This window comes from Miniopterus schreibersii (genome assembly GCF_964146895.1).
Source record: "Miniopterus schreibersii genome assembly, chromosome: 2".
Lineage (NCBI taxonomy): Eukaryota > Metazoa > Chordata > Mammalia > Chiroptera > Miniopteridae > Miniopterus > Miniopterus schreibersii.
The window spans coordinates 26,523,927-26,548,378 of NC_138102.1; the positions used below are offsets into that span (position 1 = coordinate 26,523,927).

At 43.8% G+C, this 24,452-nt stretch overlaps 1 long non-coding RNA gene across 1 annotated transcript in view; it reads right to left on the minus strand.

Moving 5' to 3' along the window:
• Positions 1 to 521: 521 nt before the first annotated feature.
• LOC308553050 overlaps positions 522 to 24,452 on the minus strand; it is a 103,791-nt gene continuing 79,860 nt past the window's right edge. Inside the window, exons 2-3 of the long non-coding RNA XR_013998180.1 lie at positions 11,358 to 11,513; positions 522 to 2,144 (exon numbers count right to left, since the gene is read on the minus strand). This is a non-coding gene — a long non-coding RNA (uncharacterized lncRNA). The remainder of the gene's footprint in view (positions 2,145 to 11,357; positions 11,514 to 24,452) is intronic.

The following is a 24,452-nucleotide window of genomic DNA, read 5'->3' on the forward strand; positions in this document are numbered from 1 at the left end:
AAATGCTGACCTGAAATGTGAAAATAACAGGAAAGGGGTTGCTTCAGCCCTGTGTAGACATTCTACAATAACCTGTAGTCATTTACATCTCATCATTATCCAACATTTGCAGCCAGATTCTTCAAAAGTTACTTGAGAGTTCATTTAAGATTGCTGACTGAGATCACAATACAGTAATTAGACGGAATTAAAGTGAAAATGAAAAGAAAATGAACCAAGCAATAAAGTACAATGTGTGATGCCCCCACCCCCCACCATGCATTCTCATGAAAGAAAAGAAGCTTTGATAATATATTATGTTACAAAAGCAACTTTAACCCGGGGCTGGGTCTGTATCTCCTCCTGCTCGGTTTAGCATTTTCAATCATTTTTGCTTTTCCCTCCATTCCCTGAGGGATCAGTGGGAAAGTCTAAGGCTGTGGTATAGCAAGACAGTGCAAGCCACAAGCAGGGGCCACGTAGGTCCCTTTAAATTCCCAATAGCTACATTTTTCAAACATAAAGAGAAAGCAAGTGAAATTCATTTCAAGAATATATTTTATTGTATCCAATATATCAAAAACATAATCATTTCAACCTGTAATCAATCTTTAGAAATGATGAATCAGGTATTTCACATGGTTTCTTGCACGCTAAGTTTTAAAATCGATGTGTGTGGTGCACTCCGGCACATCTCCATTCCCACTGGCCAGGTTTTAAGTGCTCGGGCTAGTGGCTACCATACTGGATAACAGACATCTAAGAGGGCAGCCAAGGAAAATACACTGGGAGAAAGAATAAACCTGGGAGCGTTGGATACAACGTGATAAATCAAGCCATTGGCAAGCTCGACAGGATGCTTTGAGAGCTCAGAAGAAAAGGGTTCAGAAAAAACTGCCCTTGTCCTTCATCAACATCACTTTTTGGCTGTATTTGTTGAATTCCTATAAGGATTTGCGCACCCAGCCCTGCGAGTACCTAACAGAGAATTCTCCCCAGCCCTTTGATCTCTGCTCCCATCCAGGTGCTCAGGCACAAGCCAGCCCCGATACTCAGCCAGCCTGTGACTTTGGGACCCCAGAGGAGGCTGTGTGTGTGTGTGTGTGTGTGTGTGTGTGAATCATGTGTGAGAGTGAACTTGTGTGGCTCTGTGTAGCATGCGCCCATGTGTGAGAGATGCCAGGAATTTGTGTGTACCAGTGCACAGTGCTTGTGTCTTGTGGGTGTGTGAGAAATGGAGATGAACATGTGTGAGAAAGGGAGAGAGCCAAGGGCAAGACCAGGCTCCCCAGCCCCCAGGGCCCTGGCCCCACCTGAGTGGGCACCTGGGGCCCCTCTGAGAGGAAGAGGCTCACCTTGGCCATGGAAAGTTGCCCAGGACCATCAGCTCCACCCTCGGGAGGGCCTCTTCAGTGGTCAGCACATGGTGAAAAGCCACAGTGAAGTAGGCGCTGCCCACACCCTAGAGAGACAAGGGTGATCCAACCCTGCAAAACTCTGTCTCCCGGAAACTCACATCATCCCGTGGGCCTCCCCACAGCCAGGACCTCCAGAAAGCTCGCCTGTTTTCCTACCGGCAAGGGTCATTGCTGGCTTTGCCCGCAAGGGGAGCACCAGGCAGGGCAAGGGTGCCTGGAGGGCGATGGTGCGGCTCTGTGCCCTACCCAGCCCGGAGGGTCGCAGACACACAGAGACCTGGAAGAGCATCTGCAGGGTCTGACCTGTGACTCTCTGGAGCCTCCAGGTCCAAATCATACAATTTTCCAGGGAATGTTCTAGTTCAATTCCTCCAAAGGTCCATATTTCTGAAGAGCTTTATTTCACCCCCAACCTAGCAAGACACACCCAGTGGGGCCTTGTATCCAATTATTTCTCTCTTCTCCTTGCTGTGTGTACAGAAACATTACTTGGTGGCACTCATCTTCCAAATCCTACCCCACAGTTTGTTAAGGAAGGGAAGGCACCCGAGAGGCTGCTGGGCGCCGAGGAGGCCCTGCGGCTGGAAGCGGAGAATCCAGCCCCTCACTGCCTTCAGCCTCCACGCTAATTTTGCATCTCCGGACTACGGATTGGCTTGGTGGATTTCTCCATGTTGACTGCCTTTTCCTGGAAAAAAGTTTTCTGGGCCACGGATGAGGTAGGGAGAGAACAGAGTACACGAGATCCTGTAAAGAAGCAGAGAAGGACATGTTAACCCAGATAGGTGGGCCTGGAGAGAACACAAGCTGGATAGGAGAGGAAAGCTGCCATCCTTGGAGCCCCGGGGCCTCCCAGAAGTCTGGAAATCGAAGCTCCACCTGGCCTCGGTGCCCCCCAGACCTGACCGTGGCCCATGTGCCACCGGGTTACAGCGCCCGCAGGTGCAGGACCGATGGTACCCAACGCCTTTCCCACCGGAGGACCCGGCGCTCAGCACCCACTTCAGGGCCCGCAGCCTCGAGCAACAAATGCATCCCTCAGGCCTTCTTGTTTCTAGAAAAGCACGAGATCACCCAGGAAGTTGGGGGTGGGTTGAGCCCATGGAGAGGGAGAAGATTCATAAATCTCTACGACATAAATCTCTAAGACACATGTCATGGTGGGCACTCTAAGTTGGTGAGCATTTTGTAACAGTGCCGCTGAGGAACATCGTTGCCTGCATAACTAACTTGCTTGCTTTGTGGTGCACAATTGCTCTAATATGTGTTGTTTAGAGTTCAATCTAAAGAAAATAATTTCAAAATCTCTCACTGGTGTTATTATAAAAGCAGATGATGGTGTCTTTGTTAAAGTCACCCTACTTGTTACCTTAGCTTCTCTCAGTGAATTTAAACTTGCAAGTAACACAAGAGAAAACAAGAAAAACCTCAAAATTTCAGAGCTGCTTAAGTCAGAGGTCTGAGCTCAGAACCCCAAGGACGGTTTGAAAGTTTTTGAATCCACCAGAAAGAGGAAATTATGGATCATCAGCCGTTGTCACTTGCAAAATTCTCCCCCTCCCCTTCCCCTCCCAACAGAAGGGGATCTGGAGTTTGAAACTTGTCATGGAGAAGAGAAACCTTTGCCTAGAGGCTGCTAATGAATTCAGATTGTATAGTTTTCAAAATCTGATGTTTTGCAATGATGACATTAGTGTGGCAACCGAGGGTCCAAGGCGACAAGTCTGCGCAGCTGCTCCACGCTTTGAAATGCCCAAGACAATGGGCGCCAGTGTTCCCGGGCGCTTCGCCTCTCCACTGCATTTGCATAGTCTGTTCTGCCTGATTGACCAGCGGGTCTGTCGCAGGGACCAGCATTGTTCGCAGATCACTTCAAGATGGCCGAGATGACAAGATTCAGGTGAGAGATGAAGTGGGATGATTCCAGAGCGCCACAACAAAAAGCAGCCCTGGGAAACTCCGAGAGGGGCTGGGGCAAGCTGACTTTGGAGGGTGCATTTACTTGCTTGCTTTTAAAGACCTCATCAAGTTGCTGGAGGGGAAAATTGAAGACTTAAAAATTTTAACAGGAATTTACAATGCCCTATTTGGTGGGTAATTTGGGGTCCTTCTTTATCTAAAGATCCCGTCATTTCATGGCATTTTATTTCATGTATTCTTTCGCTCTTAGAAGTCTGAGTTACGCTGCCAAAAAGGAAACAAATAGCTCCATTCTATGGGGCCAAGAACTGTCAAGAATTGAGGCTGAATTTGCTATTTTTCAGAAACACCACTTTGAAAAGTTGTGGTGGTGGTCCCTTGGCTGGCAAACCCGAGTTGTAGAAGTAAATGGAATCTAATAGTTTAGTTCCAAGTGACCAGCCACACGTAGGACTTGGCTGCAGCAGTCAATCGCTTCATACTTCGCTGCCCATGACAAAGTCACAGGCACAGAGACCCTCCACCACCACCGCCCGGATTTTCACTTCACACTCTTGTTTTGACTTCAGCTCAGAAAGACAAAATCTTTGCCATAGGGGTTCCTTTCCCCCCAGAGGCCTCAATTCCATCTGCCATGGTGTTTTACCCCTAAGACAGGAGCACCGTGGGGATGGCGGCACTGGGACGTGTTTCCACTCCCAAGGTTTTCTCTCTCCGGGATTTCAATCACCGGGAGAGTAAATACTGCCAGTGATTTGCAGAGACGGGCATCCTGGAGTTCGGGATCTGGGAGAGGGACCTAAGGCAGGAACGGGAGGGTGGAGCAGGGTTGGAAGCTGGAGGAATCCAGCCTAGGGGAGGAAGCACCTTTTCTGCAGAAAAAAAAATAAAAGGGCATCCTTTCTCCCAGGTCAGAAGACTTGATTCTGACCCTGACAGGTCCCTGGGCCGGCCGAGCGCGCCGAGGGCCTGCTCAGGCCCAGCTAGACCCAGGCTGCGCCCCGCCTTCCTGCTGCTCCTGCACCCCTACACCACCCACCCTAGTCAAAGCCAGTCCTGGAAAGGCGTCCCGCAGCCCCGCCCGTGGGCACCAGGCCCTGGGCACACCGGGTCCGGGCCAGAACCAGGCAGACCCGACCCCGGGCCGCCAGCGCGGGAGGGTCCCCACGTCCCCACCCGCGTTCGCCGGGGATGGCAGCGACGCTCATCTCGGGAATATAACGATTAATCCAGCCGCAGGTTTCCAGATAAGTGATTGTGATGGAGATTGTTGGCGAGAAAATAGACAATTATCCGCTGTTAGCTTTACATAAAGATCGCATTAACTCAAATTAGTTATCAGACAAAAGAGCGGCGGCCCGCGCCCGGCCCGCCCGCGCCCTGCCCGCGAGGACCCCGGGAGCCGCCAGGCCCAGGGGCCCGGGCGCGCGCGCGAGACCCGGCCGCCCCACGCCCCACTCGAGCGCAGGACCTCGGGGGCTCCGCTCGCCCGGCGGCGGCGCGGGGCTCCCCACGCGGGCTCCCGGCGCCCAGGGGCCCGGGCGCGCCGGCCCCGCCCCCCCCGCCGGTCCCTCCTCCGCGCCCCCGCCCTGCCCGCCGCCCTCCTTCGCTCGCGCCGCCCCCCCGCCCCGCCGGCAGCCCCCGGGGCTCGGGCTCGGAGCCGGAGCGGGAGACGCCGCCGCCCGTTCTCTCGGAGGGGACGGGCCCCTCCCCGGCCGCGGAACTGGACGCGCAGCGCAGGCGCCCTCCCACGCGGCCACGTGGCCCGCGGGCCCCGGTCCCCGACCCCCGCGCGCGGTCACTGTGGCTCCCGACGCGCTGCGTCGTCGGGCCGCCCTCCCGGGGACCCCGAGGACGGGTGGGAAAGGCGGGCTGGGGGGGAAGGCACTGAGGGACTGTCAGAGCCGAGCGTCGGTGGCCTGGGGGACCGAAGGGGACCTGCAGCTCCAGGCTGGAGACGGGCAGGGGGGTGCAGCCTGGACTCGGGATGAACAGACGCCGCGCGCTGTCCACGCCCCGCGCTGGCCCCTGCGCGCTCTTTCCTCCTGGGTCCCTACTGGTGCTCGCACGGCCCGTGGGAGCGGGGCTTTCACTGACACTGGCGGCGCAAACACGCGGACTGTGGCCCAGCGGCCCGGCCCGGGCCCGGCGCGGTACCCACTCCCACGGCCTCGCGCCGGCGCGCCCTCGGGGCCGGCCTCCCGGGCCCCTGGGGCTCCGGGGCCCCGCTGAATAGGGCAGATAATGACCCCTGGTTCCCAAGGCAGGCTTTCTGCTGCCTGGTGAGCTTGGATTTGTGTGGTCCAAGCCTTTCCCAGCTTGTCCCATTCTGTCACCGGGATAAGGGGCTCCCTCGGCTCGTTTGCACCTGCGTCGCTTTTGGCTCCTTCAGGAATGCGCTGAAGCTTGTAATCAGCTTTGTGAAGCCATTGAGTGCACGGCTGAGTGAAACTTCCAAAGCTCGAGGAAAACCGGCCGGCTGAATAGCAGCCAGCATGGGGCTGCGCTCCAAGCCTCCGCGCTGCCAAATTCCAGCAGAGCCCCTCACAATCGCTCCGCGCGGGCGCCGCCGCTTCCCCGCACTGAGAAAAGTGAGAGAAGAAAGGCGAAAATACCAGTCACCGAGGTTAGTCGTTTGTTCCCAGATGAATGGCCAACGGCTCCCTCTCACTGTCCCCCCACCCTCCAAACTTAGCTCACTAATTTAGGAAATATGACACAGGGGAGGGGAGAAAGGTTATCAATAACTCCCCATCTGCTTTGCACTTTTAGCGCGGAGGTCCTTACAGCTCGGGCGGCTGAGTTCCAAGTCCAAGTCAACCGGCCAGACTCCCGCCTGCACACTTCTCGTCGGCCTCGAGTTGTGCACCTTCCTTGCGTGCAGGAATCAGACGAAGCCAAACCTAAAAATCCTCAAAATTAGCACTCGAAAGCCCACAAAACGTTTCCTCCAGGAGACGAATCAATAAACCAGTTCTATCCCTTCTCTAGGTCACCCTCACTCCATTCAGCAGGACCCATGTCCCCAACAACAGGTGCCTTGGATTTCAGTAGCTTTAGAGGAGAGGATGATGCAGAAGTTGTAGAACTTCAAAACCATATAAGATCAGTTTGTTTTTCTGGAGAGATGAGTTTAGAACTTGAGGAAGCGTTGGAACTGTGGTTGGCCCCCCAGGCATGTGTTCCTGCCTGCAGTTTTGGGGCAGGCCTTCTCTGACTTGCCCAAGTAGAATCTAGGACCCTCAGACAAGCACCTCCCAGGGCTTCCTGGCAGGCCCCTTGGTCCCTCTTACCCTATCAAGGTAGGGGAGGGAAAGAGGTTCCAGGCTGCTTTCTCTCCAGGTAAGGACATCTCTTGCAGCCAGTAGGTCAGCCAGCTTGCAAAAGGCAAACTCCTACTCATCAACATTAGTCAAGACATACCAGCATCCTGTCACTGTCAGCTCATCCAGGGCAGGGTTCTTTCCTTTCTGTTGGTGCACCCTGCCATCTCAGAACAGTGCCTGGCACATAGGAGGCACTCAATACAGAACTGTTGAACGAATATTGTCCAGTTTTTTCTCTGAACTCAGAGCCTGGGAGCAGATCTGAAATATGGAATCCTTCCTCCAGGTTGTACATAGGGCTTTCTCTTCTGTGAATCCTAATAGACATGACTTGGAGAAAAGAAAGTGAAGGTGACATCATGATCTATGCATAAAAGTCTCTTTACAGTTGCTGTGAATTTCTTTAGCTAATTAATTCTTCCCACCACGAATTGGAAGCCTTTCCTTTCCTGAGAGCACAAATATATCATTTTAAAAATTTGATCTGGATTTCCATTCCTTCCAGTAAACATCACCTCAGTTATGCAGGGTTTTCTCCTGCCCCACCACCTTGCTTTTGTGGGTGCAATGTAATGCTTGACTGCAGCTCTGTGCTAAAAATAGTCCCCGGTGGATGGAAAGGCTTAATAGGTCTCTTTAAATACCTAACTTATTATAAAGCCCTGGGGAGATAACATTAATAGGCAGAGGAAGGAGAGGAGAGTTCCCCCTGTGGATGCCCTATTACAGTGTTTTTTTGTGGAGACCAGGAGTAGGCAAGAATTCTGCTGATACAAGAATCTATAGCATCTGAAACAGCCTGTTTGAGTGAGGAAGAGACTGTATTCAAAGAGGTCAAGTGATATGCCCAGAAGTCCTCAGGGACATCACGACTACTGTCAGTAATAGTAATAAAAAATAACTGAATAGCTTGTCCCGTTTTAAAACACATCAGATAGCTCTGTTTAAGAGCAAGGTAATCCCCCCCTTCACACACTTCTGTGCCCCCCAAAGTGGCACAATGAGAGAATTTGGTGCTTAAAGAGAAGTTAAATATCTCTCTATGCCAGGGTTTTGTGCATTCATCCATAGATGCTAAAATGCTTTAAACATCCCAGATTCATACCACCCATTTTGACATTTAAAGTTTAATTTTTTTATTATAAAGTTCAATGTGTTGTTTTCAGCAGTGCTTCTCCTTCCAACTACTCTCGGTAACAAGTCAGGAGGATATGCAGTAATTCAGAAATTAGTGAAATTTTCTTCTTGGTGGGGGCATTGGATTAAGAGGCTGGGAGAGTGTGAAACAAATCAACGTGTAATTGTATGATAAGGCTCTCACGAGGAATTTATTGGCCAAGTTGCTATTTCTATTCCTTCCTAATCTCGTTTAGCACATTCATTCTCTGCAATCTGTCTCCATAATCTTCTGTGGCAGAATGGCAGCCAATGGAAGCATGCGTGTTTGGAGAGAAGAGAAAATATGCAGAAGCGTGATAAACTGATGCTAATTATCCATATTTAGGACACCGAGTGCAGAAGATCAAGGTTTACAAATAACAAACCAGAGCCAACGATGATGGCTTCCTCGTGTGGAATATGTTGGAGGGGACCAGATAAGGGTTTCACGGGCAGGAGAGATTTACCGGTCAAAGGGTTCACCTTCCACTCTTCCACTTTTATATAGCAGTAAATTATTTAGGCTAAATTCGCCAGAACATTACTCTTTTATTTGGCTATGTGCCATGACTTGCTCTTTCTTTGTGTCCTTTCAATGCAAATCCTTGTAGTGTAACATCAGTTGATAAGGGACAAATAATTGAAATAATAGGTAATTCCCTTTAAATCGTACATACAGGACGGTGAGGCAGTGCTCCCAGGAAGCATGAGACGAGGTAAAGAGCAGAGGGCTGAAAGTGAGGAAGCCCAACCTCAGCTGCTAAATGGCTTCTCAGCCAGAAAAATAAAAAAGCATCAAGATATTTCCTCTACGTGTGTGTGCGTGTGTCTCTGTGTGTACCACAAGCCAGCAAGCTTCTGGTAAGAGGCAGGTGTTCGTTCGAGCATTGGGCCAATATGTCTGTTTTTCCCGTCTGGAAACCTTATCATTAAAAAAAAAAAATTGAAATCTAAACATATTTTTTGTCTTCTGTCTACTGTCCCCATATCACCTCAAACTGACCTAATATTTAACATTGGCTCAGAATCCTCTCCCAGACTTCTGGCTCTGAGAAAAGATATAAAAAGAATTCAGGCTGAAAAACCATGCGGCCCGGTTGAGGGGTCTGTGGTAGAGATTTTTCTGCATTGCAATAATCGCCTTGTTGAGTTTCCAGGAAACAAGCACAAAGGTAGCTCAGTACTTTGTTGCATATTTGCACACTCATCCTGAAATTTAAAATATTGACTACATCCCATTCACTGTAACTAACTTTGATTTTTTTTATTTTTATTTTTATTTTTTGACTCATCATCAGCCTTGGTACCAGTTGGAAAACTGGACTTCTGGCTTCATCCTTTGAGAGTCTTCTAGAGTTTTCATTTGTTCACTTGTAACTTTTCAGTTGGTGATGGACAAGGTAATAGGAACCCTTTGCCAAATACACATTGCAGCTAGTGCAAACCACTTATTATAAATACAAGACTTTTTAGAATAAAACAAACCATGCTGAAGTTTGGGGACATAATTTATAATTCCTACAGAAAGAAGCGCCAGGGAAGAATAGGTGATCCTCGGCACAAGCAATTTTCCTTCATCCTAGACCCTACGGACAAGAAATCATCCATAGGCTCCTACCACACACATGCACCTTTTCTTTTCAACAGGCCTAAGGTGCCATTATTGTAGGCTGTATCTGTATTTTACATGGCACTATAAAAGAACTCTGCCAATTATAATTGTAAGTTGTCACTAATGATAATGGTATTTTTAGATTCCAGAGATGGTAAAACTAAAGATGTGCCTTCAAACCAAGGTAATACAGTATGCACAGTTGTGTTATTGAATAATGAATTTGTAACATTTTGCCCAAAATATTTTCAAAATTACCCATTACTCTATTGAAATCAACTTTGCTTAAAATTAACAGATGTAAAATACAGTTATGCACAGGATGATGTTTCGGTCAATGACAGACCGCATATATGACTGTAGTCATATAATGGAGCTGAAAAATTCCTATTACCTAGTGACTTAATAGCTGTATTAACCAATGTATACTCACGTGTTTGTGGTGATGCTGGTGTAAACAAACCTTACTGCACTGTCAGTTGTTTAAAAGTACAACCCATACAATTACAGTAGTAGACTAGACCATCTAGGTTTGTGTAAGTACACTCGATGACGTTGGTACAATGACAAAATCACTGAACAACTCATCTCTCAAAACCTGTTCTTGTCATTAAGCATCACATGACTGTAACATACAGTCAACACATACAATACGTAACCTACACTTACACACAGCTGAAAAGCATAGAATTGAGACAATTACCCATTCAATTCATAAAAAAATAAAACTAAAAATATTTTTTCATCAGTAATAATCTAGGAATTTAGGCTAAAGATGTAGGTGCTGACATTTCTAGAAATTACCTGGGCTAGAGAGAGAGCCCCAATTCTTCAATTTGTCTGATACATGCAAATTTCAAACAATTAATGTGTCACACAGACATGTTTGGTGTCTGCCAAAGCAAAATGCATAATAAAGGCTTGTTTTGGTGTGGTTTGGTTTTGGTACTCCAGATTAGAGGTTGTTGATTTGGATACTTTTGTTCTCAGAATCAGCTTTTCTTTCTGAGTTACAGGATTTTTACCTAAGTGATTAGTGCTGAAACTCTTTACCTATATACGCTCCCTTTTCACTAAGTCCCTCTTCCCTCATTGACAACCACTAACCAGTCCATGGAAACTAGCCATCATGAAAACATGGTTAAGTTCAGAGAAAGATCAACAATTATCTTTAAAGTAACCAGTTAATTCAAGGAACCAGTTACTGCTTTCCAGTTGAAGCTAATTTTTAAATTTTAACTTCTTTTTAGGATTAAATTCAATGCTTTCTTTGAAAATTAGTTTGAGTTCATATATTTGGACAGAGGCGGGTTCTCACCCCACTAGGAGTGGGCCTTGGCAGAGTGCGGAGACGCAAACAGGCAGGAAAAGCTACCCAGTCAACAGACCTAGAGATTCTAAATGTGGCTCCTGTCACAGCCATGCCCACTAGCTGTGCTGTGTGTGCGTGAGTGTGTGCACGCACGCGTGCGCCTGCATGCATGTGTGACTGTATGTGCGTGTCCAAACATATGCCCACGCTCATGGGTGGCGTCCACACTGTAGCAAGTCATGGGAGCATGACACTTCTTTTCCCTTGCAGAGCTAAGCACTGACTGAGTTGGGTCGGGGAGAAAACCTGGAGGTGCACAGATGCCAGGGAGGAGATTAAAGGAAGCTGGATACAGTGCAGCTCCGAGTGTGTGTCTTTCTGGAGACCAGCCTTGCCCTTCCCCATAGCTCATGATGCCAGCATTATGTAAATGTGAGCTCACTGCCCAATTCCCACTCTTGGGGCTTTTTCTCACTATAAAGTGAGTGGTTAGTTTGGTGTGTGGTTATGTTCTTTGTTCTTACACCTTTTCATCAGAACCACTCCCCCCCCCCCCCCCCCCCCGGTACCAATTAACATCAAATACTTATTCAGTGCATGCAGACGTCTTTAAGCATTTCTATCATAAATACCTAGTTCCCATTGAATCTCCAGCTAATGCAGAAGATGGCTTTGTGTGTTCATCTCCCTGAGTCGCACTCCTGGAACACTTGTGTGGAGGCGTTCAGCCTCTTTAAAAATGTCTTGGAGCTGGATTTCTTATCAGTGGGCAGTATATATTGAGGAATCTGAAATAAACACAGAACTCCAATTATCGTTTGCCTGTGAACGGGTTAGCAAGATGATTACAAGATATGGTAAATACGCTTGGCATGTGGAAATGTACTTTCAGCTCCAATGGCTTCAAATAGCTTCTAAGTAAAACAAATAAACAGAATAATGATGGGATTTATTTGGAATTATTCATTACGAGACTACCCAAGGCATGACATTTCCAATCACATCTTAATTTTCTTTTTAGGAGCAGAAAGGGTTTTCATATCTTGACATGTACATCACCCTGGGCCCGAGGCATTTATCTCTCTTGCTTATTCTGTGGCTCCGGGAGCTGCTGGGACTCTGTGGGGTCTTTCTCAGATCATGCGTGGTTCACCCTGGCTTCTGCACATTAAAAGTGCAATAAATACCCAGGCTGACTGTCCTAGATCTATGAGTTGATTTGTTAAATGATCCTGTTGCTTTAAAGGTTATAAATGACAAGATTTTCACCATTACAAGTAATTTATAGCTATTTCCTGTTTGACATGACAGATCCTCATGAGAAGTCCAAATTTGTCTGTTTGTCATACATTTATTTTAACACTTCCCCCTTCTCCAAATTCTAGCGTATATTAACTATGTTTTCCTAGGTGTCAATTTGCACCTGTGGGGTTTACCTCTTGAGGCTTCAGTGAGGTCCCCTGGCCTCTACTCCAGATGGCTGCCTGCTTTCAGCAGCTAATGTGGATGATTACTGGCATATTTACTGTAATTTATAAAAATCACAGGAAATGACATTTTTATTAGTCACTGACTCCACCATCACTAACTGCAATGGATGTTATGCATACAAATCCATTTTAAAAAACTGTTCTTCTGAAATCAGAAGCTCTTCCCAGTCTCTACTCCTGTAGAATGTTCGCGACCATAAATGGAATGGCCAAGGGGCTCAGATCTGAGCTGCTTTCTGAAGGCCTGGGACCTTTCTTGTGGGGACTGGGAAATGCCCTCCAAGGCTGAGAGAAGAATCCAGAAATGTCCATACGCCCGCTCAAGTGGGGGGAGTGCCGAGGCCTGTTAAGGGCCTGCCCTCTGGACCGGCTGCAGCGCACAGTGTCACGTCCAGTCCATGTGACATACATGTGTGCTGTCGTCATGGCGGTGGGCGCCAGTGTTTGTACACCTGTCAGCCAGAGCTGGTTTCATGCAGACAAGAAAAGTGAGGGAGGAGGAGAGAGGAGAGAGGGAGAGAAAGAAACAGGAAGGAAGGAGAAAAGGAAAGAGGGAGAAAGAGAGAACTGAGGAGGGTGGGCATGGGCTGTGACTTAGGGCCCTAAGTCATGGGTATCTCATGGTACAACAAGCTGTTTTTTGTTTGTTTTTTTACTATGACCAGCATCAAAGATCTAATGAATAAGTCCTCTGCTTTTGGGGAATCATCAGATTTAATAAATATTTGTTGAGGTCCAATGATGTCTCAAGCTTTTAAGAATTTTCCCTCTTTAGTTCTTAACACAATTCTTCAAGTTAGGTATTAATTTCCCTATGAAGAAACTGAAGCTTGAAGGAGTAAAGAATTTGCCTTTGTTCACACAACTAGTACTTAGAATAGTCAGTGTTTGAATTAAACCATCTGACTTCGAATTAGCGCTCTCTCTACGCCACAGCTAGTACTCTAGGACTGACATACATGTGTCTGTCACAGTACCACATAAGGTGCCATTTCACCAGGCACCAAAAGGCATGAGATGAAAATGAAGAGCTGTGGGAAAGGAGGAAACTGGCAATCTCTGCGGTTGGAATGACTCTGGGGAAGTGCTCACATTAAACTCTGTATCTTCTGGAATAGTCTACAGTGGGAGTTTTTTTGTTAGTTTGTTTTTTAAATATATCTTTATTGATTTCAGAGAGAGGAAAGGAGAGGGGGAGATAGAAACATCAATGATGAGAGAGTCATTGATCAGCTGTCTCCTACACCCCCCCACTGGGGATTGAGCCCCGAAACCTGGGCATGTGCCCTGACCGTGAATCAAACTGGGATCTGGATCATAGATCGACACTCAACCACTGAGCCAAGCCAGGCTGGGCTGCAGTGGGAGTTCTTAATTGTTTTGTGACATCGACCCATTTGACAGTCTGGTGAAGCCTATGAACCCCTCCTCAGGATAATGTTTCTAAATTTGTAAAATAAAATGCATAAAAGGAACTGACTCATTATTTGGAAAATTGGTAAACAAAGGGAAAGAACCAAGCGTGTGTATTCTAAGTTTCTACACTAATTTTGCCACTGGGTAAGCACGTAGTTGATGAGGCATATTTTTTCCTTGTAGAAATAATACAGATGATAGATTTTAAGGAACAATAGAATTAAAAGAAACTATTTTGTAACCCTTAATTAACTTATGGACCTAAACACTGGTTGCTAACCATTGACAACCAGAATTAATCTCCCCTCCTATTGTCGGTTCCCAAAATCTGATGACATCAACCCTCTAGATTCCACTTTCAGCTTACAGGAGATGCAGAGGAAATAGGAACATGATAAACTACACCACAGGGATGCAATCCACAGTTTAGACTGTGGGCAACACTACAGGGTTTTTTATTTATTTCAAGATACAAATTGCAAGAAGAGAGAAGAAATGAAGGCAGAGTCTATAAATTAAGAGACTTATAAGACACATCAACCAATGGAAAGTGTGAACCCATTTGAATTTTTACTTTTAAAAAAACTAAAAAATTTATAACACTAATGGTTACTTGAAAATTTGAACACTTTTGGGATAATTAATGATATTTAAGGATTTGTTGATTTTTTATACCATGAGAATGGTATTATGGTTGCATTTCAAGAAAAAGAACTTCTTATACTTTAGAGGTGCATGCTGAAATATTTACAGATGGAATTATATAATGTCTAGGGTTTCCAACGAGATAATGCAGCACTGAAAAGAATGTGGGGGTATAGTTGGGTAATAGGTATGTGGGATTCTGTATATCATTGAATCTACTTTTATGTATGTTCCAAGTTCTCCACAATGACAGATTAAATCTAATATTTAAGATTACCAAGGAAACAATTCATTGAAATGCAAATATCAAAATGTTTTAAAATATTTTGTGATATAGTAATAATTTCCCTCAATAATGCACTAAGTAACAAGATCTGTGGCAGGTCTAAAATCTAATGTGATTTCAAAGTGGTTGTGAGTATAAGTGATGTTTTGAAATATTTGCAACAACTGTACCATGATATGAAAGTACCGATTATTTCAATTGGTGACAAAGTCCCAGGTAATGCTAATACTCCTATGGTTTGTTAATTACATTCAGAGATGAAGAAAATGCTAAATTTCAGCTAACAGTGAATAAAAATCAAGATGAGTATTTTTATGTCCAAGTTCAATTGGATGTTCTGAATTCTATGCATGGAGCCCTTCCACCCCAGGTTTTCTTGGTGGGCCCCAGGTTAACAGCCCCTCTTCTAAAGGCAGAGAGTTCGGGGATGAATACAGGGCTTTTATTTTACACTAGAGCCGTCCATGTTGATATGGGTATTTGAACTGATTTAAAAGTCATGGTTCTTATCTGTTTGGCACATTCATAGATCTGTCTGTGGTTCCCTTTTCCCTTTCAAGGCCTAGGGACTCTTGCTTCAGAGAGCAGCTGGGAATCCTAGCATTTCTTCTTAGCTCTCTCTGATTTCAGAAATGACACAATTAACATACCACATTTATTCTACCACTTAGGAACCACTTCTAGTGATATAGAACCACAGATCCTTAAAACATTAGAATAAAAAGATACCTTAAAGACAATTTAATGCAACTCCTGCATTTTGCAGATGGGAACAGTGATGTTCAGACCAATGAACTCTCTAGTGCCAAAGTTCCAGACTTTCTCAGTCAGGGTGCCCTTTAGTGTCTCAGGAATTTTTCCACAGGGTCCTCATCAAAAGCTTAAAACAAACAAACCAACAAAACACCTACTAGTTTTATTTATTAAGTAGCTAGATTCAACTTAAAACATTCTATGTACTAACGACTCTCTAGCCATTTGAAAAAAAATAATACCTATAAATTGAAGGAGGAATGTGATATTTAAATTTCATTCTTAAATAATCACGATTTCTTACTAATGGCATGTGTGCCTGCCATCGGAATCAGATTTGGCCACCACTACTTTCATTTCATGTTCTCCACTGATTTTTGTGTGGTACTTGCTTTTTATTTTAGCAACTGCCCCAAACCCAGCTTCACAAAGACAATGATGTTGTAGGAAATGTGTCACAACCCAGTGTAAAATTGTGAACGACATCAGGCTGGCAGTTTCTGCAGTGTCTCCCTCCAAAGGTGAAATATCCTGTGCACCTCTGTGAGTGTGCTGTGATGGCCCAGGTGACTTTGGCACACAGTTAGGGAACCAAAGTTATACAAGGAGGTGCTGTGGATCCAGAAGAACCAAAGTCTCTTGCTTCCTAGTCCAAAATAGAACTTGATGAAATTATGTGACAAATTACTGGTGTGTGAAATTCTGAAAATTCTCTCTATCCAAGTAATCTAATTTACCTGAATTGTGTTTTTTTGGGCAAATTCATTTGATTAGTGGAAGGTCCACTGTTTAAATATTTTAAAAGTTCTGGCAGTTCTTTCAGCTGTATTTGACAGTTAATTTCAATTTGCACTTCTATTTCTGACCATGATGGAAAACTGGTATCAAACTAGACCTTCTACTGTTAAGAAACCGTAACAGTGGATGAAATAGATGATCCACTCTTCTCAAATGATGGATGACAAGCAGTGCAGGACTGTGATCCCTATGAGAATGGAAACAAACAAGGCGAACCCCAGGATCACCCAGGCTTATGCCTGGAGGCACTCCCAAAACCATGACGCAAGGATGGGGTGCCCATGCAGAATAGGGCAGTCCTGCTGAGTTGAAGAATCGAAGATTGAAGAGTAGGACCAAAGAGAGAGCTGGAGAGCAGGATGTAAGAAATGCACAGAGAAGGAGTTCCAGATATCTGCACAGATACCCCCTCGAGGCTCTGAATTGGCTCTGCACGCTAAAGGCAAGGCTCTGACATAGCAGGCAAAGGAAACTCCCAAGGAGACGTGAAGATCCTGAGTGGAAACCCGAGAACTTACATGGGGTGGGGAACCATGAAGTGCCAGTCAGCCGAGCACTCGACTGATATCTCAGAAGGGACATGCCTTAGGAAGAGGGCCACTCCAGCCCTAGAGTGAAGACGACTCCAGATGTGGGATACGAAGCTTAAAAGGTCAAATCAATCTGCAAGTAAATTAACTGCCACAGAATTAAACTCACCATTCTGTAAATGAAAACAATAATATTTGGACATTCAACAATGTGGCATCCACTGTGCCCCGCACACCATAAAAAATCACTAAACATATAAGGATGCAAGTAAATGTGAGAAAAACGTGAGTAGGAGAAAGATCAGTGAAAAGAAACAGACCAAAGACAGAAACAACGAACTTTAATACAACCATTATAAATAGGTTGAAAAGTTTGAATGAAAATATGAACATATCGTGGGAACAAATGGGAGATATCAATTGAGAAGTGAAAACGATCGAAAAAGAACAAATGGATATTCTAGAACTGAAACACACGCTCTAAAAGGAAATGTTTCCACTCATCTATAAACTTCCCCATCACGATTTGTCTTATCCATAAATGTAATGCAATATACATGATAAGACTAGTAATAAATAAAGTACATGATAAGACTAGTAATGCTGTTTTACTCTAGCAGCTTTCCTGCAAGGAAGCCAAAGAACTTCATGAACATATCCAGTTACTCTCAAAATCAATTGAGCACCACTGGACCCAATTTATTTACTCTCCAGGACCATTCAATGGAACTTTCTGTGATTATGGAATTGGTCAACATCTGCATTGTCCAGTATGGTAGCCACTAGCTACATACAGCTATATAAATATATTTTAATTAAAAAACCCAGTTCCTCCGTCATAGTAATCAAAGTCCAAGTGATCATAGCACAGTTCAAAGGTATTAAGAGGGTACTTATGGCCTTAAAGTCCATTTTGTTAAAATCTAATTTTTTTAATATTAAAAGAATTGATTCAACTTCCAAAGGTTAGAATAACTCAGTGACTCCATAAGGCGTAGTTTTTGCCCTAGAAACATTCAAGTGGAATTTTTTTCCTCATTTTATTGGTCAATATGTTCACAAAGAAGTGAAGGCCTTGTCTGAACACAATGGTTCTCAATGTTTCCTGGGCAAAATAGTTAGTTGAAGAGTTTATTAGAAATGGAGAGTTTATTAGAAATGAAGATTTCTGCCTGGTGAGAGTGGCTCAGTTGGTTGAGCTTCGTCCTGTGCACTGATAGGTTGCTGGTTCAATTCCCGGTCAGGGCACATACCTGGATTGGGGGTTTGATCCCCGATAGGGGCATGCAGGAGGCAGATGATCGATGTTCCTCTCTCAGATCAACCTCTCTCTCTCTCTCTCTTTCTCTCTCTCTCTCTCTCCATATCTGTTTCTTGATGGGATTTAGGAATCCATATTTCTAGGAAATATCCCAGGTAATTCTGATATATGATTATTCCTTAGGAAATGCTAGAAAAATATACTACTATCGAAATCAAATATTGACACTTCAATCAGCATAATTTTACATGCATTATGTAGACATTTAATTTCCCTTTTGTAACTTCTGTTAGTATCCATCAGCTATGCTCTTCTTAAATGTAGAAAAATATTATTTTATGTTTACTTTATTCTATTGAAAGCAAACTACATCTTTGAGGTGATTTAAAATGGCATGTTTTTGTATGTTAGAACCTTGCATACACTAGGTGCTATTTGTTGAGTGACTGAGTCTAGATGATAGGTGTCTTACGGATGCCATCTTTGAAAACACTTGTTCCACAAACACTAATAAACTAATGATGTGAGAACAAAGATACTTGATCCCAGCTGAGGACTTTTCCCTTTTATATTGGCAGAACGCATTTCACAAGTAAACTTGTTATCAAAGCTCTGGATCATTAGTCCCTTTTCCCCTTATAGATAATTTTTAATAAGAATTGTACTCACAGACTCTCTAAAACATGTGTTCTCCTTTGGAGATCATTGAAAATTCTCTCACATAGTAATATAGAACAAATACATAGGATTTGACTTACAGAGTTCATTTTATGAAAATCAGGTTTGGAGGCATTCAAAAAGGAAATTAAAGAGGAGTGTTTGATTTCAGAAACTTTGTTTAACCTACTTCCTCAGCACTGAATTAGAAAACTGACTCTTAATCATGAGAAAGCTAATGCTGCACAGTAGGTTGGGCGTCACCCTGTGCACCCTAAAGGTGGCCAGTCCAGTTCCCAGTGGGGGGGGGGAGGTGGGCAGTTTCCATCCCCCATAGGAGGTGTGCAGCTCCGAGCATCCTGACACAGATGACATCCTATTGCTTTTATCACTTCAACATACATATATTACAGGAGAAATTTATTTTTTTAAATTATCCTTAAAAAATGAATCCAACTTTGTTATTGTTTACCATTCTGTGCATTGTGCATTTCCTTAGACAGATGAGATGACATGAACATCTCTTTGCTAAGAGCAAATGAAGACATTCAAACAAGTAGAGAAATAGGCAAAATTCAGAACATTCTGAATTAAAACTTTGTATGTAATTCATGTTTAGAAAAAGTTAAATGATAATTACTCTCTGCAAAATCGCCTTAATAATGTATTCAGTCAAAAAGTGTTTTTTTTGATGTTTCTGTCTGACATGTTTCACTTTCACATCAATGTTTCTCTCTCCTCCCTTCTTCTCTCTCTAAAAAAAATTCTTAAAAAAACAAAAGTTTCTTTGTAGGAGATTATGCCTATCGAGTATGATTTTAGAAAGATTTTATGATGTCATTGGTGGCGGTGGTGGTTGTCATTTGTAGTTCCAATTTTCTAAGAACTCAAAGAAGTACTCTTTGCAGAAACACTTCCATTTCAAGATTCTGACTTAGCTGCAGTTCCCTCCTTCTCAGGCTGCTCAGGCCTGTGAAGGCTCCTTCCCTCTCTAGGGAAGTTACATTCACTTTCTTTTCCTGTGTCACATGGATAAAGTCTTTTCAAATTGAAAAGGGAAATGGTGGGGTCATAGGTAACTTTAAACCATAAAAGCAAATTAAAATCGATCCCAACTGGCACTGGGACATTTCATCATTTTAAATAGGAATCTCACCAATCAGGAACTTTTCAACGAGCATTCCCACGTATCTGAAACTCTGAATTCAAGGGCAGAGATGAGAAAAAGCAGGAAATCAGTAGATCCAAAACCCTTTCCTATGCCTAAATGCCCAAATCTAATGGGCATTAGTTAAGTATCTCCTAAAAAGTTCAGGAAAATGGATTTCATCTAATGTATTTTAAATTTGCAGAATTCCACTTTTACCCCTATCTCTCCGTGTATGTGTTCATTTGACTGTGCTTGAAGTTCAGTGTCCTTTAAAACAGTGTCACTTGATGTTGGGACAAGAAAGATGTTGAAGAACTAAAGCTAGCTCTGCTTTTCTACGGGGAATCAATGTGGGAAGCAAAGCAAAAAGGAAATTTCTTGAGACAAAACAACAAATGTTCAAGACCTGAAAAAAGAGAAAATTCCAATATGATTAGCAATGTAAAATCTTAAAATGGATTATAAGCCAATGAAGGAAAACCACTGAGATATCTCTAAACTTCTAATAAGGGGGTAAGTGCCATCATTTATCGGAAGCCGTTTGGTATAATGGTAAGAGCATGGGACTTCTGATTAAATTTGGTGAGTTGCCCAGCTGGGCGTGGCTCAGCGGTTGAGCGTCGACCTAGGATCCAGGCGATCGGGGTTCGATTCCTGGTCAGGGCACATGCCTGGGTTTCGGGCTGCAGCCGATCAATGACTCTCTCATCATTGATGTTTCTGTCTGTCTGTCTCTCCCTCTCCTTTCCTCTCTCTGAAATCAATAAAGATATATCAAAATAAATAAATAAATAAATAAATAAATAAATAAATAAATAAATAAATTTGGTGAGTTGAACAGATGTATTTGTTTCCTTCTTGTAACCCTATTAATATGAGAATTAAGTAATAAGAAAGGAGAGGAGGTAGCAGTAGCCTATGAACAACACTAAACTTTTGGAGAAAGGAGGTGTGAACAAACTTAAGAAGCCGAAAGCCAGCGCTTAAAGTGAGTGGTGTCCTCGGAAACAAGCTAATGATCCTTACTACAGAACCCTCAAAAGGCTCAGAAACTGAAATTCTGGGTTCTTAAAGGCTGGTGAAGTCATGGGGCTGAAAATAGATTGTTTGACGCCCATGTGGAGAGCGGCTGGGTCAGGAAGCCCCCTCCCCTGTGCCGCACACCCAGTAACTAGCCCTCCCCCACCGTGCGGGTGCATTTGCAGGACGCGAACCAAAGGGCACCAGGCTGTGGGACCCCAAGCACAGCAGAGAGCGGGGCGAAGAGCCCTCCTGAACATAGAAAGATTAAGTGAAAGTTTACACACCTTGAATCGTGAGCCCCTCAGTCCCCTTCTCCTCTTCCAAGAATGCTCACAGGCAACTGCAAAATTCTTCTCTAGAGAAACAAAAGGATTCCAGAGAGGGGAAAACTATAGAGGACTGACATTTGGATATTCCCACCGTGAATCATTCAAGCTTCAGGATGTGTAGCAAGGATTAAATGAGATTATGTACGTAAACTGTAACAGTGATCAATCTCTTTATAAGTCACAGTCTTCCCAAAGAGATAAAGGTGAACTACGAGATGCATTTAATATAGCAAAATAAATTGAATTAAAAATAAATAAGATTGGGGTGGTGAACATACAATACAGTCAGTGTACAGAAGATGTGTTGTGGAATTGTGCACCTGAAACCTGTATAATTTTGTGAACCAGTGTCACCCGCATAAATTCAATAAAAAGGAAAAATAAATAAATATGAAACATAAGGCCACGTCTGGGGCCCAGGAGTGCTCGGTTTTCTTTTTCCTGTGACTGGAGCAACACGTTCAGGATGAATCTCACGAGTGATGTGCTCGCTGTGCTGCCTTAACCTGGCTACAGCGAGGCTTCTTTGTTTCCCTGCAGCTTCTACTGTGCTGTGACACAGACGGTTAGATGCAATAGGCCTGGTGTCCACATGGAAAGGGGAAATCGGACAGACACGCACAGAAGGAACGCCAGGTGCAGGTGAAGGCAGAGGTCGGGCGATGCTTCCACAAGCCAAGGGACACTGAGTGCTTGCGAACCACCCAGACCTGGGGAAAAGGCCTGGAGCAGACTCCCTCACAGCCTCAGAGGGAAGCAGCCCTGCCAACGCCTCGGTCTCAGACTTCTGGGATCCAGAGCTGTGAGACGATACATTTCTCTTACTGTAAGCCACCCAGTCTGTGGCATTTTGTTATGGCAGCCCCCGAAAACAACTACAACAAGGAACTATTTGGCATACACAGGCAGGTTAGAAAGTCTCCTTACTTTAAAGAATCCTTGCAAGCTTAGCCAGAGGATGTGATCCTTACTGTGTGCTCCCAATCTTGGACCCAGGTCCTTCACTTTGCAACAATGCATAATACACACCACGTCTCTGAGGCAGGGTGGCCCCCCTGCCAAACTCTGTTTTTCTAATATTTCAGCCCTCCCAACGTGACCCATTTCTGAGCCCCTCTGCTTTGGATCCACTTCTAGCTTCTGGGGAACCCCTCCTTCCTAATCATTGTCTTAATGCTCCATTTCTTGGCCTGGATTATGTTTTCTACTTGTTCCTACGTTCTAGTCATTGTAATGAATATATCTAACCCAAATATTTCAATCATATCAAGTTCAAACACAATTATACGTTTACAACGGAGACCCGGCTTCAATGGGCAAGAGGTTATTTAAGAGTATTTTTATAGTGAACATCAAAACCATCTTGTCTGCTTCCCTGCAGCCGGTGAAAACAGGCAGTGAAGCCTGAGGCTGTTCACTCTGCTCACTCGAGGGCCCAACAAACCTCCGGGCAAAGTGTGGGCGGCCTCCGCCTGCTCACTCCTCTCACTGCGTCCCGAATCTCCCTTGGCCTTCCTCATTTTTACCCAGCAAAACAAAAAGAAAGAGCTAGAAGAATTAGACAAAGAAGAAATTTTAAAATAACAAAGAGCTTTTGAAGAAAGTAACTTATACATACACAATTGAGAGTTAATGCTTTCAAATGGAGCATTTTTTTCCCACCTCTACACATTTGTGCCTGTAAGATAAAAATATGCCTATATTACTTATAAGATAAAAATAATTATTTGAAAAAATAAAAATGTTAATTAAATGTTTTAGTTTCGGAGTAACAGTAATAACTCATACGGACCCCTTCTTCCACTTGAACTGCCACCTTCATGTGCTGAATTGACCAGTTATTTCTCTCATTATCTCGTATTATGAACACCATTGCTGCTATTATTATTATCACATGCATGTTCCTTGTATATTGCCCACAGCATCCAGAACTATAGACATTTGTCACCACATGGTTTACACAGAGTAAAGAAAATCCTCTACTCAGGAACAAAGAAAGAATATACAGGGACAGAGTGGTTCAGAGTTAATGAAATGAAACAGAGAAGTAAAATCTAGGGTGATTCTTGAAGCTGCCTCACTCATGGTCAAAACCAACAGACAAAGCATCTTTGTAGAAAGTTGGTAGAGAGCCTGGTGCTGGGAGCATTTACAACCAAAAGAGACAAAAAGCGACTGAACATATTTTAGCAATGGCTTGGCATATAAGTTCACATGTGAGTGTTTTACCTTCTCTAATTCTGAGTCGCATGCATTTATCTTTCATTACATTAGTCTGAGTAAGATATTAATGCAAAAACTTTCTTCTCATTGAAAAATAAGGCATTTATATTAGTCTTTCAAACTGAGAATACTACTAGAAGTGTATTCTCAGTTTTAAAAAATGTGAAATTTGGATAACAAGCCAAATTATCCACTTACTAAGGGAAATTATATAAAACTCTTAAAATAATTAAACCAATACTTTATCATCCAAAATGAATATATCACCTGTAGTAACTATTTGCAGAAAAATAAGATTATATTTAAAGTTGCAGCTTAAATTAAATGATGCCATTGTATTGACATAATGTAAGCAAATCAGATAATTTTAAATCAACCTATAAGCTACAAATTCAATATCGATTTTAATTGTATACATTTTATCACACCCTTAGTGTCCCAGTAAATTTTTTACACTGCTCCAGGTCAACAGAAATATGTAACAGTTCTGTTTGTTAAGTAGCTAAATGTAAACAACTTAATGTATATTTATATTCTAATAACTCAGCAGCGATTTAGAAAAATTACATAAATTGAATGAAAAACTGCACTGCACAGTTTCTCCAGCGTTGCGATCATTTCCTGGTCCACATCACTCTTCCCACAGGAGTTGATTTTGACACAACTGCCAAAAACAGTTTCACAGAGATATGGTGTCATCAAGAGGGACTTAGCTACAAGTGAACGTTGAGATTTTGAACTACTTTAAGGGATAACTCACATGGCATCTGACCGAATGTTCAGCATTGTGTTTCCCTCAGATTTAAAAATATCCTAAGCTATCCCCCTGAGTTCTGTGGGGCCCCTGGGGTGCCTCGGCTCACAGTTTGGGAAACTATAGGAATAAGGGACAAAATTGGGACAGGTCATTTGGCACTGCCCTGCCACCCAAAGTAGGTGCTCATTAGCTTTACTTAGCACAGCCCTTACCCCATCATTCTACTGATAAGAAATAAATTTCCAGTTTCGCACATTTAAACATACAAGCAATTTACACAGTCAGATTCATACATAACAAAGATTATTCACACACAACAAAGAGTTACAGGGTCAAATTCATACACAACAAAGAAAATAATGAGGCAGGCATCTGAACACAGATCTCGCTGGGACTAGTTGTTGACCTA